Source organism: Pogoniulus pusillus, chromosome 25 (genome assembly GCF_015220805.1).
Source record: "Pogoniulus pusillus isolate bPogPus1 chromosome 25, bPogPus1.pri, whole genome shotgun sequence".
Lineage (NCBI taxonomy): Eukaryota > Metazoa > Chordata > Aves > Piciformes > Lybiidae > Pogoniulus > Pogoniulus pusillus.
Window position 1 is genome coordinate 5,563,038 of NC_087288.1, and position 16,102 is coordinate 5,579,139.

At 45.6% G+C, this 16,102-nt stretch overlaps 2 long non-coding RNA genes across 2 annotated transcripts in view; both read left to right on the forward strand.

Annotated features, from left to right (window-relative positions):
* The window catches only part of LOC135186419 (uncharacterized), a 60,610-nt gene that overhangs the window by 22,195 nt on the left and 22,313 nt on the right, over positions 1-16,102 (forward strand). The gene's annotated exons all lie outside the window — the stretch shown is intronic.
* Positions 5,019-8,276, forward strand: LOC135186420 (uncharacterized). Its single transcript, XR_010306845.1, has 2 exons — positions 5,019-5,074; positions 8,061-8,276. It is a non-coding gene; the product is annotated as an uncharacterized LOC135186420 (long non-coding RNA).

Consider the following 16,102-nt stretch of genomic DNA (forward strand, 5'->3'; position numbering starts at 1 on the left):
GTGGGTTTGGTAATAACACTCCTATTCCTTTAGCTCTCACTAACAATTACAGCAACAGCAGTAGTAACAGCAGATAATAAGAGTTGGTTCTATACAGCTGCCTAAACTGCTTTATTTTTCCAATTGACTTTTACTGATTAAGGTGATTTTTCAGGTTCATCAGAGATGAATTATCTGTCTGCCTTCATTAGAGGTACAGAAAAACCAGGTTTTTAACAAGCTCAGTCTCACAGGGTAGCCACATGCGTGTCTGCCGCAAGAAGTTAAACACTTTCTGGTTTTATCCTCCTGCTGTTGACAGACTGACTGACTTAATTTTCATCATTTACATGAAGTTCTGGTGGTAACACTCATTAATTCCAGAAGACATATGTCCCAAACTGTCATGTTAGCAGCTTTTATTTATTTATCCCCCCCCTGCTTCTCTTCACAAAACCTATTTACTCTTTTAGTCCTCCCCAAGTTCTGAGTAGCTCATCAGAACAGTTCTGAACAGCTCTGGTTAATCAGCAGCTGACAACTTTCTAGCTATAACTGCAGGATGATAAAAGTTGATTGAACTGAAGTTAATTTCCATTTGGCTTTTACCTTCTAATTATTTAGCAGTTGAGCATCAAGATCCCTTTACCACGTCATGCCTGCAGGGCCCTTAGTACCTTGCCCCATGGAGTTTAGCTGTCTTCAAAGAAATATCACAGCTCAAGTGATTTTGAAACATTTGAAAGCTGAGAGACTCTGCTGCTCATGAAAGCATAATGAAACCTATCAATTAGAATACAAATGTACTAATTAATGTATTGAAAAATTAAAACTCCAGTAAGCATGTAACAAAGTTAATAGCAGCAGACTTGCTGACATGCAGAATTGAATCTGTTCTGAGTACTGTGTGGATACAAGCAAGAAGCATTGCCACAAGACAGAACACTTATAACACACTGCTTGGTAAAAGGAAAGTATCTTTAGGTTCATAATTGGTAAGTTCTTAAGATGTTAATTGAAACTCATCCTCATAGAATCAACCAGGTTGGAAGAGACCTCAAAGCTCACTGAGTCCAACCTATTGCCCAGCCTTATCCAATCAACTAGACCATGGCACTAAGTGCCGCATTCAGTCTTTTCTTGAACTCTTCCAGGGACAGTGACTCCACCACCTCCCTGGACAGCCCATTCCAATGGCAAATCACACTCTTTACAAAGAACTTCCTCCTAACATCCAGCCTATACCTTCCCTGGCACAGCTTGAGACTCTCCATGGAGCAGAGCATTCACTAGTGTAGGCTAGAGGCTGCCCTGCTGGAAAGCGGCTTTGTGGAGAGAGACTTTGGAGCCCTAGTGGGCAGCAAGTTCTGCATGGGACAGCAGTGTGCCTTTATGGCCAAGAGAGCCAAAGGCATCCTGGGGTGCATCAAGAAAAGTGTGGCCTGCAGGTCTAGGGAGGTTATCCTGCACCTCTACTTTGTGCAGCCTGAAAGAAGAATCTTGGTGTTCTTTGGATTTATCAGGAAAAAAATGAAATTAATCAAAAGTTTTCTTGTTCATTATTGTTTGAAAGGATACAGGAACTGATGCCATTGTGAGAGGAAAAAAATGCAGCAGATGTAAGGAGATGGATGAGGATTGCATTTGCTTGCAAATTAATGCTAGGAGTGTTTCTGTGTGGGTTTTCCTAGTTTCAGGTATGATTTGTTGGGCTTAAGCAAAAGGCCCATGGCCTGATAAATCTACTGCATCTCCAGAGACAATCACAAGTGAGACCAGCTGTTTTTTAGGTGCTCATTCCTTTTTTTTTCTGAAGCAGACAGTAATACCCCTACTCTCACCCTGTCCCTGCAGATGTGCACACATCTGTCTCCATATACACATGTTGGCCCAAATGGTCCCTGAATGTACTGGATGGAAATGAAATCCTTTTAGATGTGATGTACAGCTCAGACTGCAGTGATTTATTGTCCTTTAAACTGCCTGCTATTTTCTGCAGGAATTAAGCATGATGCTGAGAGTAAGTTTTAGTTTGGGTAATTGCATTCTGCCTACCTGAAGCTCCTCCTGTAGCTCCAGTTAATTAAATATCCCTCACTGTCTGTCTTGAGTCAGTCTATGGCTTATTTATCTATCTGCAGGTATATAATAAACCCAAAACTTCAATGAATATTTAACCAGACTCCTACTCAGGAAAGGGCTGGGATTCTTGAAAACCAAGAAAACTTTCATGGTTTTGCATTATTTCAGTAAAATAAGTGACTTGGACATGTTCTTTAACCTGTATTGTGGTGTTCTTCAGTAGAAAGCTTCTCACACACTTTTACCATATGGGATGTAAATTGTGTCCTTGGTGTCCTGATCAATGAATTTATCTTAGACTCTTAGAGTGGCTCAGCTTGGAAGTGACCTCACAGATCATCTACTGCAGTCAGTAGGGGCATCCTTAACTAGAGCAGGTTGCCCAGAGCTCTGTTGAGCCACACCTTCAATATCTCCAGGGATGGGGCCCCAAACATCTCTCCGGGCAACTTATTCCAGAGTTCCACCACCCTCATAGTAAGGAACCTGTTCCTAACATCCAATCTAAATATGCTCTTCTCTAGTTTGAAACCATTGTCCCTCATCCTATTGCCACAGACCTTTGTAAACAGTTTCTCTCCATTCTTCTTGTAGCTCACTTCAAGTACTGGAAGGCTGCTATTCGGTCTCCCTGGATAGCAGCTGCTATGTTATGCCCCTTAATTCCCACCATCTATAGTACTTTCTCTACAGGATACAAATGTGAATTTTCCAGTATAGCACTTGGGCAGGGCAGAAAAAGGTCACCTCAGGTCATCAAAACACACTTTAAACATGCTCAGATCAGTGTGCCTGGTATCTGGCTTTTTCATAGGGTCACTGAGGTTGGCAAAGCACTCTAAGATCCTAAAGTCCAACTGTAACCTATGGCCATCAAACAATGTCCCATAGTGCCATACCTATGCATTTACTCTTTTAATGCTCCCAGGGATGGTGACTCCACCTCCATGGGCAGCCTGTCCTGATGCCTGACCACTCTTACAGGAAGCAGATCTTTCACCTGATATCCAGACCAAACCTCTCCTGGCTCAACTTGAGGCCATTTTGTCTTGTCTTATCAATTGAGAGAAGAGACAGACACCCATCTCATTGCTATCTCCTTTCAGGGAGTTGTAGAGATCAAGAAGGTCTCCCTTAGCTGCCTCCACTTCAGACTAAATAACCCAACTGCATTTGCCTCAGCCGCTCCTGTTCTGCAGGCCCTGCACTAGCAAGCACCCTTCGCACTTTTCTGGACCAGCACCAGCACCTCGATGTCTTCTTTGTAGTGAGGGACCCTTTTCTCAGAAGCTTCCAGTTAAGGAACTGCCACAGCCACCTTAACCAGCTAACTTCCATGTTTCACCATTATGATGGTAAGGGTCACTATTGTCTCTGACCCCACCCCAGATAAGTTCAGTCTTTACATTCTTAGAAATCTTTTGTGTTTGCTATAAACTCCTTCAGCTTTTTTGTTTTGGTAGGTTTTTGTTACTCACCTGAGGGAGCAGTAACTGAGAGATTGGGAAGCCTGTCCCAGGCCTATCACAGAGAGGTTTTGGAGTCTCCTCCTCTGGAGATTTCCAGGACCTGTCGAGATGCATTCCTGTGTGGCCTGCACTAGATTATGGTCCTGCTCTGGCAGAGGGATTGGACTTGATCTCCAGAGGTCCCTTCCAAACCCTACTGTCCCATGATCATGTGAATGTATTTTAGAGTTGAGGCTTGCTGTTTTGTCTGCACTGCTATGTGGCTGATGTGTGTTGTTGGTGTCTTGCATGCTTAGGTCTCATCTTTGCTCTGTGCAGCACTTGGAGCTTGCCTTTCTTGAATTGCATCTTGTTAATTAAAGCTTATCAGGTTCATTTTGGATTCTGCTCCTGTCCCTCAGCTTGCTTGCACACTCTCTCTCATACTGATTTTACAAGTATAGGCTCCAGCCCATCATTGAAGGCACTAATGAAATATTGAATAGAATTTGGTAGTCACAGTATGATGAGCAGAGATGAATAGGGTGTGCAGGTCCCAGAGATGTGGATGTGATTTTCTAACTAGCAAAGGGAACCATTCTGTTGCTATTTCCTTTTTTGCCCCCTTCTTTCCCAGACAACTGGAGAAACAGGACTTGTTCAGGGTGGTGCAAAATTGCAAGGCAGATTGTGCACAGGCTTCCCATCCCAGATTGTTTCAAATGGCAGTAAAGGTCCTTATCTCTACTCCATAGTACAGGAAGCAAGCTCAGGCAGCTGACTGGTAGCAAAGTGACAGCAACTTGCCCTCCTTCAGTATCACCAGGGGGTTTTCAGCACTGCTCTGCCCATCTTCTCATGGTGACTGCCTTCCCTGTGGTTCTGTTTGCCTTTATGCAGTAAAATCAACTACCTGTATCTGACGTGCCTGCTTGCCACCCTGATTACTGTCCATAAAATGCCCATTGGTGGGTTAGTGATCCTGACGCTGCTGACAGCAGAAAGAAAAGGGATGATAATGTGATTCTGTTGAAAATTCTCCACAGTTAGCACAGTATCAACTAACCCCCCTTAATTCCTTCTTTAGTCACTCCCTAGCTGTAAGCAGGTGATGTACAGCACCCCTGTGGCTGCAAGTTGTGCACTCACCCCATCTCTGCTTTTTAATACACTTAGGTGAGAGCTTGGTACTGCTGATTTCATGGCTGTTGATTCAAGAGAAGTAAGCATGTTGCAGCACATGGATTTATCTCTTGTTCTTCATCTCCTACAGCCATAGCAGCAAGAAATGTGTTTCGGGGTTGAGTGCAGCAGTGAGGATTGCTCTACTTCCAGAGCAAGTGATAGTAAAGACTGTTGCTTTCTCCTTACCTCAGTTAGTTGTGAAGCTCTTCTCTTGTGTAATGAAGGAAAAAGAGCTAACACCTCCAAAAATCCAAACCAAGCAGGGCTTTTTTTTAATCTACTCTGTTTTGTTTTCTGATAAAACTCTCACTTTTCTTACCTGCAGGACAGTGCTTTGAATCTCAGAATGAAATGCGTGCCAGGAAGGAGTTGGCTATTAGGTAAGGTGGGATGCTATTATTTTAAAATCAGAATGAATTGAAATAGAAATGCCCTGAGAGTTCTTACATAAAAACATGGACTGCACCAGGTATCATGATACTTGATAACTCTTAAAGCCCAATGAGACAAAACCAAAAGGATTTAGCATGAAGTAAAGAATAAATACAAACCAGGGGTCTGATGGCTATAAATCTTTGAAGACTGCTTCTCTCTTAGGCTACGATGAGTAAAGATTTAACCCTGGCCCTAAAACTAATCCCAGGTATTAAAATCTGTGGCACAGTTTGCATTCATCAGTGTCAGGGAAATCTCCCTAATCCCCCCCAAAAAAGATTAGAGCAGTGAGGATCTGCTTAGAAATACAGTGAAGAAGAATGAGTTATCTCTTGTTGCAACTGCACTACAGTAGCCTTTCAGCTGCTCAGTCACAGCTCTCAACATTTGCCAAAGTTCAATGAAAAGCAGTCTGATGTCCTCAGTCAGAGAGCCTGTGGAGGGATGGAGGTCAGGAGTAGTGCACCTGGGCAGAGCTGGTATCTAGCTCTAATTTGCAATTTTAAGGCTGCCCTTTGTTGCTGAGAAGGATCACCGCAGAACAGCCAAAGTGCTAACCCTCTTGTTTCACTGTGGGATATTTGTTGGAGGACTCCTGGCAGTTTTCCAGCCCTGGGAGAGAATAGTGTTGGCAGAGCTGATCTCCACAGAGCCATGCCCCTGCTTTTCAATGGACTCTGTGAATGTGTGGCTGGCAGTAAGTTCAACAACACTTTCTGGCTATGTCTGTGTGTTTTGAACTGCCACACCAAGGTCAGTGATGGCCTTTTTTAGCACTGTGTGCTTGATATGGGGTGAGAGCTGCAATGTCGTGAAAGAACAGAATGGGTTGGGTTGGAAGGGACCTTAAGATCATCTAATTCTTCTAGGATCTCTGCCAGGGGCAGGGACATCTCCCACTAGACCAAGTTGGTCCAGAGGCCCATCCCTGAAGGTATCAAGGTGAGGCACAAAAGAGCTCTGGGCAACCTGATTTAGCTAAGGATGCCCCTGCTGACTGCAGAGGGAGTTGGACTACATGACCTTTGGAAGGTCCCTTCCAACCCAGGCCATTCTGTATGATTAATTAAATGCAGGAGCCACTGAAAGTCACTAGAAGCCAAATTCCTTAAACTCCAGCACTGCTTGTTGTCACTTTTGGTAACTCCCTAAGCAGAAGATTATTTACATGACAAAGAAAAAGAATAAATCTCTTTATATAAAAAATTAAGTGGGAAAAATATTTCTCCAAGATGGAGAATAGTGTAGAAGCATAAATTCTCTCCTCTTTGCTCTGCTTTGCAGTTTGGAGGTTTGTCTTTGTGCTTCTCTGGGAGAACAGTGTCTTTTATTCAGGCTGCTCTCCTTGTTCTGACTGACACTGATGTAAAGCTCTAGCAATACAAAGCTGCATAGGCTACCCAGCTCTCTTGTTTCTTTTGGAGGTGATAATATTTACTGGTGAAATACAGCCTGCTCTGCCTCCTGGCTGCTCTTCTTCTCCAGTGCTCATCTGTTTTCTTCATGCCATTGTGCTGCCCCAAAACCTCAGGGAGGTGGCTTTCTCTGCAGCCCAGGGGCTGAGGGGAGGAATTTTGTTTCACTTTAGTGTTTCCAGACATGCTGCTTCAAAAAGGTGCTCACCTGCTGGTGCTGGTGGGGTGGGCCATGCAGCCTCCCAGCGGCAGGCATTAGGTTTCCCAGACTGCTAGTCCCATAAATCAGCCCAAGTGCCAAGCCAGACTTTGAAAGGGAGTTAGTGGTAGTTGTTGCCCTGAAGTGATAGCAAGTCCACCTTAGTCTAGATGCACTTTTGTGACTCACCATTCTGCTGTTCTCATTGTCACTTCCCTCTCCTCTTTCCCACGCCCAATTTAATCTGCAGTTATCTTCTGTCATGGATGACACTTCTGTGGCTCTTGGAACAGCTCTGATGCTTCTGTGTGAAGGTGTTCTGCAAATTAATGAATTAAGGCACTTTTGTAGGTAGGAGTCAGATTAAGCAAACAAGTCATTAAACTGACTTGCAGATGATGACACCTGGCAGCACAACTGCTGAGATAGAGGCTGCAAAGCTAGGCAGCAATTTGCCTCCACAAGAGTCACTTCATTGCAGTAACGCTTCATGGCTTCAAGGACAATTCTTTCCAGCAGGGAAATACAAACTGACTCTCAAACCTGTCTGTACATGTGCATCTCTGGTGACATTTCACTGCTGTGTGCAGACATGCAGGCAGGAGTGCTGCATGTTGAGCTGTGTGGAATATGGAAGCTCCCAACTGAAATAAAATCATAGAATCATTTTGGCAGGAGAAGGCTTTTAAGATCGTAAAGTCCAACTGTTCTCTAACTCTGCCAAGGCTGGGGCTAAACCCTGTCCCACAGCAGCTCTTCTCTGCCTCTTTGAAATGTCTTTAGGGATGGGGATTTAACCACCTCCCTGGGCAGCCCATTCCAGTGTTTCAGAATTTTTCTTCTCCTCTCCATCCTAAACCTCCCCTGCTGCAACTCAAGGTCATTTCCTCTCATCCTGTCACTTCTTACTTGGGAGAAGACACCAACCTCCACCTGGCTCCAACCTTCTTTCATGGAGTTGGAGCACAATGAGGTCTCTCCTCAGTCTTCTTTTCTCCAAGTTGAACACCCCCAGCTCTCTTAGTCTGTCCTCATAGCAGAGTTGCTCCAGCCCTTGGATCATCTTTGTGGCCTCCTCTAGGCTCACTCTAAAAGCTCTGTGTCCCCCTTACGCTGGGGACAAGAGAACTGGAAGCAGTGCTGGAAGTGGAATCTCAGCAGAGCAGATCCAAGGGGCAGAATCTCCTCTTTTTTGTCCTGCTACCCACACTCCTCTGGCTGCAGCCCAGCACACAGCTGCCTTCTGGGCTGCATGAGGGCACTGCTGGCTCATGAGTTGCTTCTCGGCAACCAACGCCTCCATGTTTCTTTCTTCAGAGCTTTGCATCCAGCCTGGATTTGTGTCTGGGATTGGCCTGATGCAACTGCAGGACCTCACACTTTGACTTGTTGAACCTCATACAGCTGGAAATGGCCTGGTCCTCATACCCTGCATGCCAGTAAATGCTAGCTTTTTGGAGATGTGAACAGGAGTGATTGTGTTCAGGGAGTGCCTTTGCACCTGTGGCCTGAATAAACACCCACTGAATTATAGAGGAGCCATTGCTGTGGTGTATGTGCCAGGAGATGAAATGTTCTGGCAGAGCATTCTGCCTGCCTGCTAGCTCAGTGTGGTTGTGTCTTTGGACACTTGCCTAATATCTGTGGCTGAGCATAATTTTAGGGGAAAAGTTGCAAGCCTACAGCAGCCAGAAAGAGCCCTAGTTTGCTGTGAGGGGATTTTCATTGAGATGCATACAGAGCATCCTGTCTTTCTTTCTGTGGGCCCCCAGCAGCTATTAAAATATGAAGGACAACTGCCTGATGTACCTGGATGTGTCCAAAGGCATGAACTCCAGCATGAAAGGAGTTAAGGAATAAAAGCTTCCATGGCAGTACAGTTATAATGTGTGGACCAGAAGCAAAGACTGCTTGTGTTGGTGCTGTTGCACCAAGTGCTGTCAAGTCCCATTCACTGCTCTGTATAGCAACTAAAAAAGTCAATTACTCCATGAGACAACTCCTTTCACATCAAAGGTTGCTGTTTGAAGTATCAGTTATGAACAGTTACATCATAGGCCTGATTTTGGCTGCTCTCCTTTAGTATCTAGAGGATTTTTCAGGAATTCCTTGAAAGAGAAGAGAAAAAATGTTTGATTATTGTTAATCTTAATTTTCGTAGGTAATGGCATTCCATGATAGATTCTAGCAATCACAGAAGGGTTTGGGTTGGAAAGGACATTAAAAATTATCTGGTTCCAACCCCCTGCCACAGGCAAGGACACTATCCACTAGACCAGGTTGCTCAAAGTTCTGTCCAACTTAGCACTGAACTCTTCCAGGGATGAAGCATCCACAACTTTTCTGGGCAACCAGTTCCAGTGTCTCACTACACTTGAAGAGGAGAGAAATTCTTCACTACCAAATTAAATCCATTCCCCCTCATCCTATCACTACAAGTCTGTGCAAAAAGTTCTTCTCCAGCCTTTTTGCAGGCCCTGTTTAGGCTGCTCTGGGGTGTCACCAGAGCCTTCTCCTCTCCAGGCTGAACAACCCCAACTCTTTCAATGTGTCTTCACAAAGGGAGATGTTCCAGCCCTCTGATCTTTGTGGCCTTGCTCTGGACTTGCTCCAACAGGTCCACGTATTGCTTCTGCTGGGGTCCCAGAACTGAAGGAGTGCACTGGAGACTCCCAGCACATTTCAGTGAGTGAAGGGTGTTTCTTTTCAGTTTAGGTAAACTGAAAAAAAATCAAGTGGAACAGAATCTGAGTAACGTGAGAGGTTGTGATTGATTTGCATTTGCATGACAAATGTTCTGAGGCAGTGCAGGAGTAGTCTTTTTACCTTGCTGCCTGTTTGCTGGTAGTTACTGTGGGCTTATGGCAATGATATAGGAACCGGCAGTGCAGTTCCATTATTCTGCTTTCCATTCTTCTGACCTTCAGGAAGTTGTGTGTGCAGTTTTAAATTGCCCTTGCCAGATTGCAATTAATTCTTCTGATCAGTTTTTGGGTTTATGTATTTCCCATGTAACTCTACACTTTTTGCTTTATCCCTTTATACTCCTAGCATCCTGTGACACTGAATTCCACATACACACACAAAATCTGTCTCTTCTGAAATAAATTTTGCCTGGCTGGCTCAGGAAAAACTTTGGCACAAGAGTAAGTGGGTATAAAAACTGCTGTGAATACATTTAATGTAAGAAATACAAGAATAGTCCTGGTCAGGCTATTAGGAGCAGCCTAAAGAAGGAACACAGAATCATACAATGGTAGGTGTTGGAAAGGATCTCTGGAGATGGAGTTCAACCCCCTGCCAAAGCAAGATCACCTATGGTAGGTCACACAGCAGTGCAGCCAGGTGGAGCTTGAAAGTCTCTAGAGGAGACAACTCCATAACCTTCCTGGGCAGTCTGCTGCAGGGCTCCAGCAGCCTCACAGTAAAGAGGTGTCTCCTCATGGTGAGGTGGAACCTCCTGTGTTCCAGGTTGTACATGTTCCTGGCCCCGTCAGTGGGCACCACCAAAAGAAGCCTGGTACCTTGATCTTGACACCTTCCCCTCAGATATTCATAGGCATTGATCAGATGCCTTTTCAGCCTTCTCTCCAGACTAAACAGCCCCAGGTCTATCAGTCTCTCTTCATAGCAGAGATGCTCTGGTCCCCCAGTTGTTCTTGTAGCGCTGTTGGACTCTCTCCAACAGGTCCCTGTTTCTGTTGAATGGGATCCCAGAACTGGACACAGTATTGCAAGTGTGGTCTCAGCAAGGCAGAGTGGCAGGAAAACTTCTCTAGACCTGCTGGACACAGTATTCTTGATACCCCCCAGGATGCCTTGGCCCTCTTGGCCACCAGGTCGCATTGCCATCCTGTGGAGAACTTGCTGTCCACTTTGATTCCAATGCTCACCCCCATGGAGCTGCCTTCATAGAATCAAGCAGGTTGGAAGAGACCTCCAAGATCATCCAGTCCAACCTAGCACCCATCCCTGTCCAATCAACTACACCATGGCACTAAATGCCTCATCCAGGCTTTTTTTTTTAACATCTCCAGGCTTCCATCCAGTCACTGTGGTTGGGAAGGATCTGTAAGATTGAATCCAACCAGCAGCTGATGCTGCCAAGTCTGGTGCTAAACCTTAGCAGTGCATCTGTGAGAAGCTGATCAGAACAATTATAAAATGTATCAGCTGTTACTGCAGTTAACGACCCAGGTCCATCCCTACAGACAGTCCCTCTGGCTCCTGGGGTTTTAAATCACTGCGGGTTCATCTTGCTCGCTACCAGGCATGAACAATGGGGGAGCACAGCTCCTGTCTACATCAATTACAGCCGTTAGGAAGTCAAAGCACGGGTAAGGAAAGGGCTCTTAAAAGAACATTTGCAACTTGTAAAACAAGAACTGCTCTGTTGTGACCATTAAGAGCCTTAAATTTCAGAATGCACCATAAATCTTGGGAGCTGTGGAGATCTGTGATGCATAAAACATCACATTGACACCCTGGAAAAGTGCCAGCTGGGTTTTTACTACTTTCCCTTTGGTCTTTGGTGGCAGGCACAAGAACAGTCTCATAAATTATCACAGGGCATTTTTCTTCCCTGCCTCCTCAGGATGACTCCTCTGCTGTATTTAGCCTTTCAATTGCCTAATTTGTAAACACTCTTCATGAACTCAGTAATTAATTGGCAGGCGAGACTACACACTGGCTGCAAGTAATTGGAGATTGCTCTTAATTGTAAGAGCACACTTTTGGTGCAGCGTTTAAAATACATATGCAGATCAGAGGCAAACATAAACAATAATTAATCTGTGAGTGCAAACAGTGCACTGGTTTGGAAGGTGTGCTGTCAGAGTTTAGCAGCTCTTCTGAATCTTCACATTGTCTTCCTGCCTGAAGGTGGAATATAGTGCTGCCACTGCTATGCTTCTGCTGAAGCACAGAATGGTAGGGATCGGAAGGGACCTCTGGAGATTGAAGGTACAGCTCCCCTTCTAAAGCAGGGTCACCTGAGCAGGTTGCACAAAACATGTACAGGTGGGTTTTAATAGTCTACAGAGAAAGAAAAGTAGCAAAGGTTCTGAGGAAGTAGAGGATGGTGATGCAGTTTGGTTAATAACAAGGTAAACCCTAATCACAGAACGGTAGGGATTGAAAGGGACCTTCAGAGATCATCCAGTCCAACATCTCTGCCAAAGCAGGATTACCTAAGGCAGATCATACAGGAATGCATCTAGGTGGAGTTGAAAAGTCTTCAGAGGAGGTGTCTCCATAATCTTCTGAGGCAGTCTGCTGCAGGGCTTTGTCACCCTCACAGTAAGGAGGTGCCTCCTCATGGTGAGGTGGAACTTCCTGTGTTCTAGGTTGTGCATGTTCCTGGCCCTGTCAGTGGGCACCACCACCAGGAGCCTGGCACCTTCAATCTGACACCCACCCCTCAGATTTTCATAGGCATTGATCAGATGCCTTTTCAGCCTTCTCCTCTCCAGACTAAACAGCCCCAGGGCTTTCAGTCTGTCTTCATAGTAGAAAGCCTCCATCGAACTCTCTCCATCAGATCCCCATCTCTCTTGAACTGAGAAGCCCAAAACTGGACACAGAATTGCATGTGTGGCCTCAGCAGGGCAGAATAGAGTGGCAGGAGAACCTCCCTAGACCTGCTGGGCACATTTTCCTTGACGAACCCCACACTTTTCTTTAATGCACAATGTGAAGGCATTCCCTAGCTGACAGCTCCCCAGCCAAACTCCCTCTCTCCCAGACACACTCTGTCTTCTCTTGCTAGTGGCTGCAATAAATCAAGTGCTGGAATGAGTCAGCAGAGCCAAGGTAACATTTCTGTGCAGGACTGCAGTGACTGCTGAGCAGTCTGGGCCTGCAAAGACACCTAGCCTGCTTGTCAGGAAGACTGAGGATTATGTAGATTTAATGAGATTCTGAATTAAAGGAGGATAAATCAGCTCAGAATTAGCTACTCTGAAGCTGGCTGGTTGAAACTGTTCTGTTGCTTTCCTGCAGCTTCTCCTGAGCTAGGGTGGTGCTTATATTGGACAAGGAATAGGAGGACATTTTATATCATCCTAGCCTAGCAAGTAGTCCATGGTGTGGGGTTGGAAAGTGTATATCATACATGTTGAGAGCAGTAAAACACAGGACAGAGATTTTTCCTGTACCAGTATGAATATTGCACAGGAGCTGCTAGAGCTGCTTGTGCTGAAGCAATCTGGTTTGTGATTCACAAAGTATATTTGCTGCTTTATAGAGTGGTCTTCATCTGCAAAAAAAAATGGCTTTCATTAAAAATCCTAGAGAGCTTCTTTCTCTTTGAAGCTCTTAGGCTGAAAATGATTCAAGCCACACGTTAAATTTGGTGTTGCTGCAATCATGGACATGAAGTGCTCTTATAATTTCCATTTTCCCCAAGTTTGATTCTCCCAGAAATTGCTTACAGAAATGACTGAAACTTCACTGAAGTCATCACATTGTAAACATTTAAATGATACCTGCTTGAACTGCATCATGCTGTCAGAGAGCTCCAAGGGTGTTTCTCTGCTAGACCAGCAAAAAAAAGTGGGTGTGTGATAGGGCTGGTTGTTGTGTGTGATGCTTGGCTATGCTAAATAGGTAAGGTTTGGTTTGCTTGGAAGCAGGCACTTCTAGAATCCTAGAGTGGTTTGGGTTGGAAGAGACCTTAAATATCACCTAGTTCCAGCCTCCTGCCATAAGCAGGGACACCTTTCACTAGACCAGGTTGCTCAAGACCTCATCCAGCCTGGCCTTGAACACCTCCTGGGAAGAGGCATCCATGATGTCCCTAGGCAACCTGTTCCAGCGTCTCACCACCCTCACTGGAAAGAATTTCTTCCTAATCTCTGGTATAAATCTGCCCTCCTCAAGCTTCAATTCATTCCCTCTCATCCTGTCTCTACAAGCCCTTGTAAAACATCCCTCTCTAACTCTCCTTTATCCCCTGTTGAGCACTCTAAGGCTGCTCTAAGGTCTCTCTGGAGCCAGGATACAGGCATCCTGGCCTGTATCAGGGACAGTGTGGCCAGCAGGACAAGGAAGGTTATTCTTCCCCTGTACTAAGCACTGCTCAGGCCACACCTTGGGTACTGTGTCCAATTCTGGGCTACTCAACTCAAAAGAGATGTTGAGATACTGGAACTTGTCCAGAGAAGGGTGACAAAGCTGGTGAGAGGCCTGGAACACAGCCCTGTGAGGAGAGGCTGAGGGAGCTGGGGGTGTGCAGCCTGGAGAAGAGGAGGCTCAGGGCAGACCTCATTGCTGTCTACAACTATCTGAAGGGAGTCTGTAGCCAGGTGGGGTTGGGCTCTTCTGCCAGACAACCAGCAACAGAACAAGGGGACACAGCCTCAAGTTGTGCTGGAGGAGGTCTAGGCTGGATGTTAGAAGGAAGTTGTTGTCAGAGAGAGTGATTGGCATTGGAATGGGCTGCCCAGGGAGGTGGAGTTGCTGTCCCTGGAGGTGTTCAAGCAAAGCCTGTATGAGGCACTTAGTGCCATGGTCTGGTTGATTGGATGGGGCTGGGTGCTAGGTTGGACTGGATGAGCTCGGAGGTCTCTTCCATCTTGGTTGATTCTATGATTATTCTCTTTAGGCTGAACAGCTCCAACTTTCTCAGCCTGTCCTCAGAGGGAAGGTGCTCCAGCCCTCTGATCATCTGGATCTCAGAGGTCTCTTGCAACCTCAGCAGCTCTCTGGGTTTCTGATTTGCTTTCAAACTGTGGCAGTAAGTTGTAGCTGCCTGCTGTGGTTTGGGCTGCAGCGATACTCAGTAACTAGAGGCATTAGTAGGTCAGAATGCTTCTGCTGGTTGTCAGCATTGGCCATTATGGTGAAAATCAGGATGCTTGGGCATCCTATTTGCAGTTCTATCACTCACTGGCATTGAGGAATTAAGAATGTTACTTATTGTCAAACTTGCAGTGCTTTTCTCCCCTGTTTTCTCATTCTTTTCCTATCCAGCCGGAGAATTGCTGTGTCTTACATTTGGGCAGTATCATTTTAAAAAGCTGTCTTTGGTCCTGCTATCTCTGCCCTCAGATGTAAGGTATAAATAGTCATCCTTGCTCTCTGCTGAGGATGCCCTAACATTCTGAAACAGCCACCTTGCTTTATAATGTTATTTCATTTTCAGTCCTGGTTTTACACAATATACAGCATCGGATTTACTGCCAGAATTGTTCCAAAAGCAGGTGAGGCTCAATACAATTTTGGGTTCAAAACCTACTTGTCAGCAGGAAACGAACAACCACCCTTAGCTTACCCAGGCCATTTTTGTCAAAGACAAATTAATCAATTTATTGGTAGCAAAGCTGCCACTGTCCCAGTTTCACAATGTAGTTCAAGCACTTTCATGTCATTACAAGGAGAGCAGCCTGCTTCCTCCTGCACAGGAATGCAGCATGGTAGGCTCAACTCAGAAGGGATCAGCAATCTTTTTGGATTCTCTTTCTTAGTCTATTTTCTGAGGGCTTTTTTTTTGTCTTGTATAAATGACATTAGAGCAATATTGCTTCCCATAAGGTTCTAAATTACTTGAGAAACTCATGGGTTAGCTTGTCAGGTTAGGAGAGGAGAAATTTGTCTCCTGATCTAGTTCCAGGGTCTCTGTTTTCCTCTGAGGTGACATGAACACTGTTAGTGTTTTCAGCCCTAGGAACAAGTTAGCATATTTTTACAGTTCTGGAGACTCTGATGAACAATTCCTCTGTGGAGCACCCAACATGCCATGACCTGCACACCACAGGTGTCAGTCTTAGTCTGCTACCTCTCAGTCAGCAGCAAAACTCAGAGGGTGCCAGTTGCAGGCAGTGTGAGAATGCTCCTGTGTCAGTAACTTTTCTGGTCAGTGTTTGCACAAAGCCCAAACCAGAAGGTGTACAGGCACAACTCTGACAACTGCACAGCCTAGAGCTGTGCCACAGAAGAGTCGGGTGGGAGATTAGGAAGGATTTGCTTGCTGCAAGAGTGGCCAAAGAGTGCAACAGGCTACCCAAGGAGGTGGTGGAGTCGCCACCCCTGGAGGGGCTCAGGAGATGTGTTGACATGGCACCTGGGGATGTGGTGGTGTTGGACTTGATCACAGAGGGCTTCTCCAAGCCAAGCAGTCCTATGGTTTGAACGGATGTGTGTCCCACTTTGAGGCCAGGAGCTACCCGGGGCTGGAGGACAGAGGTGACTCTCGTTCCTGCCAGAGAGAAAGGAGGAAGGTCCTGCAGACTGGTTGGGAGTTCCAAGGGAGATTCTCTTGACAGGTGCATCTATGCAAAGGGCAGGCAGGCAGAATGAGTGCATGCACAGGCCAGGCCTATGGCACTAAAACCTTCTGGACTCCTCCGTGCCCTGCACCC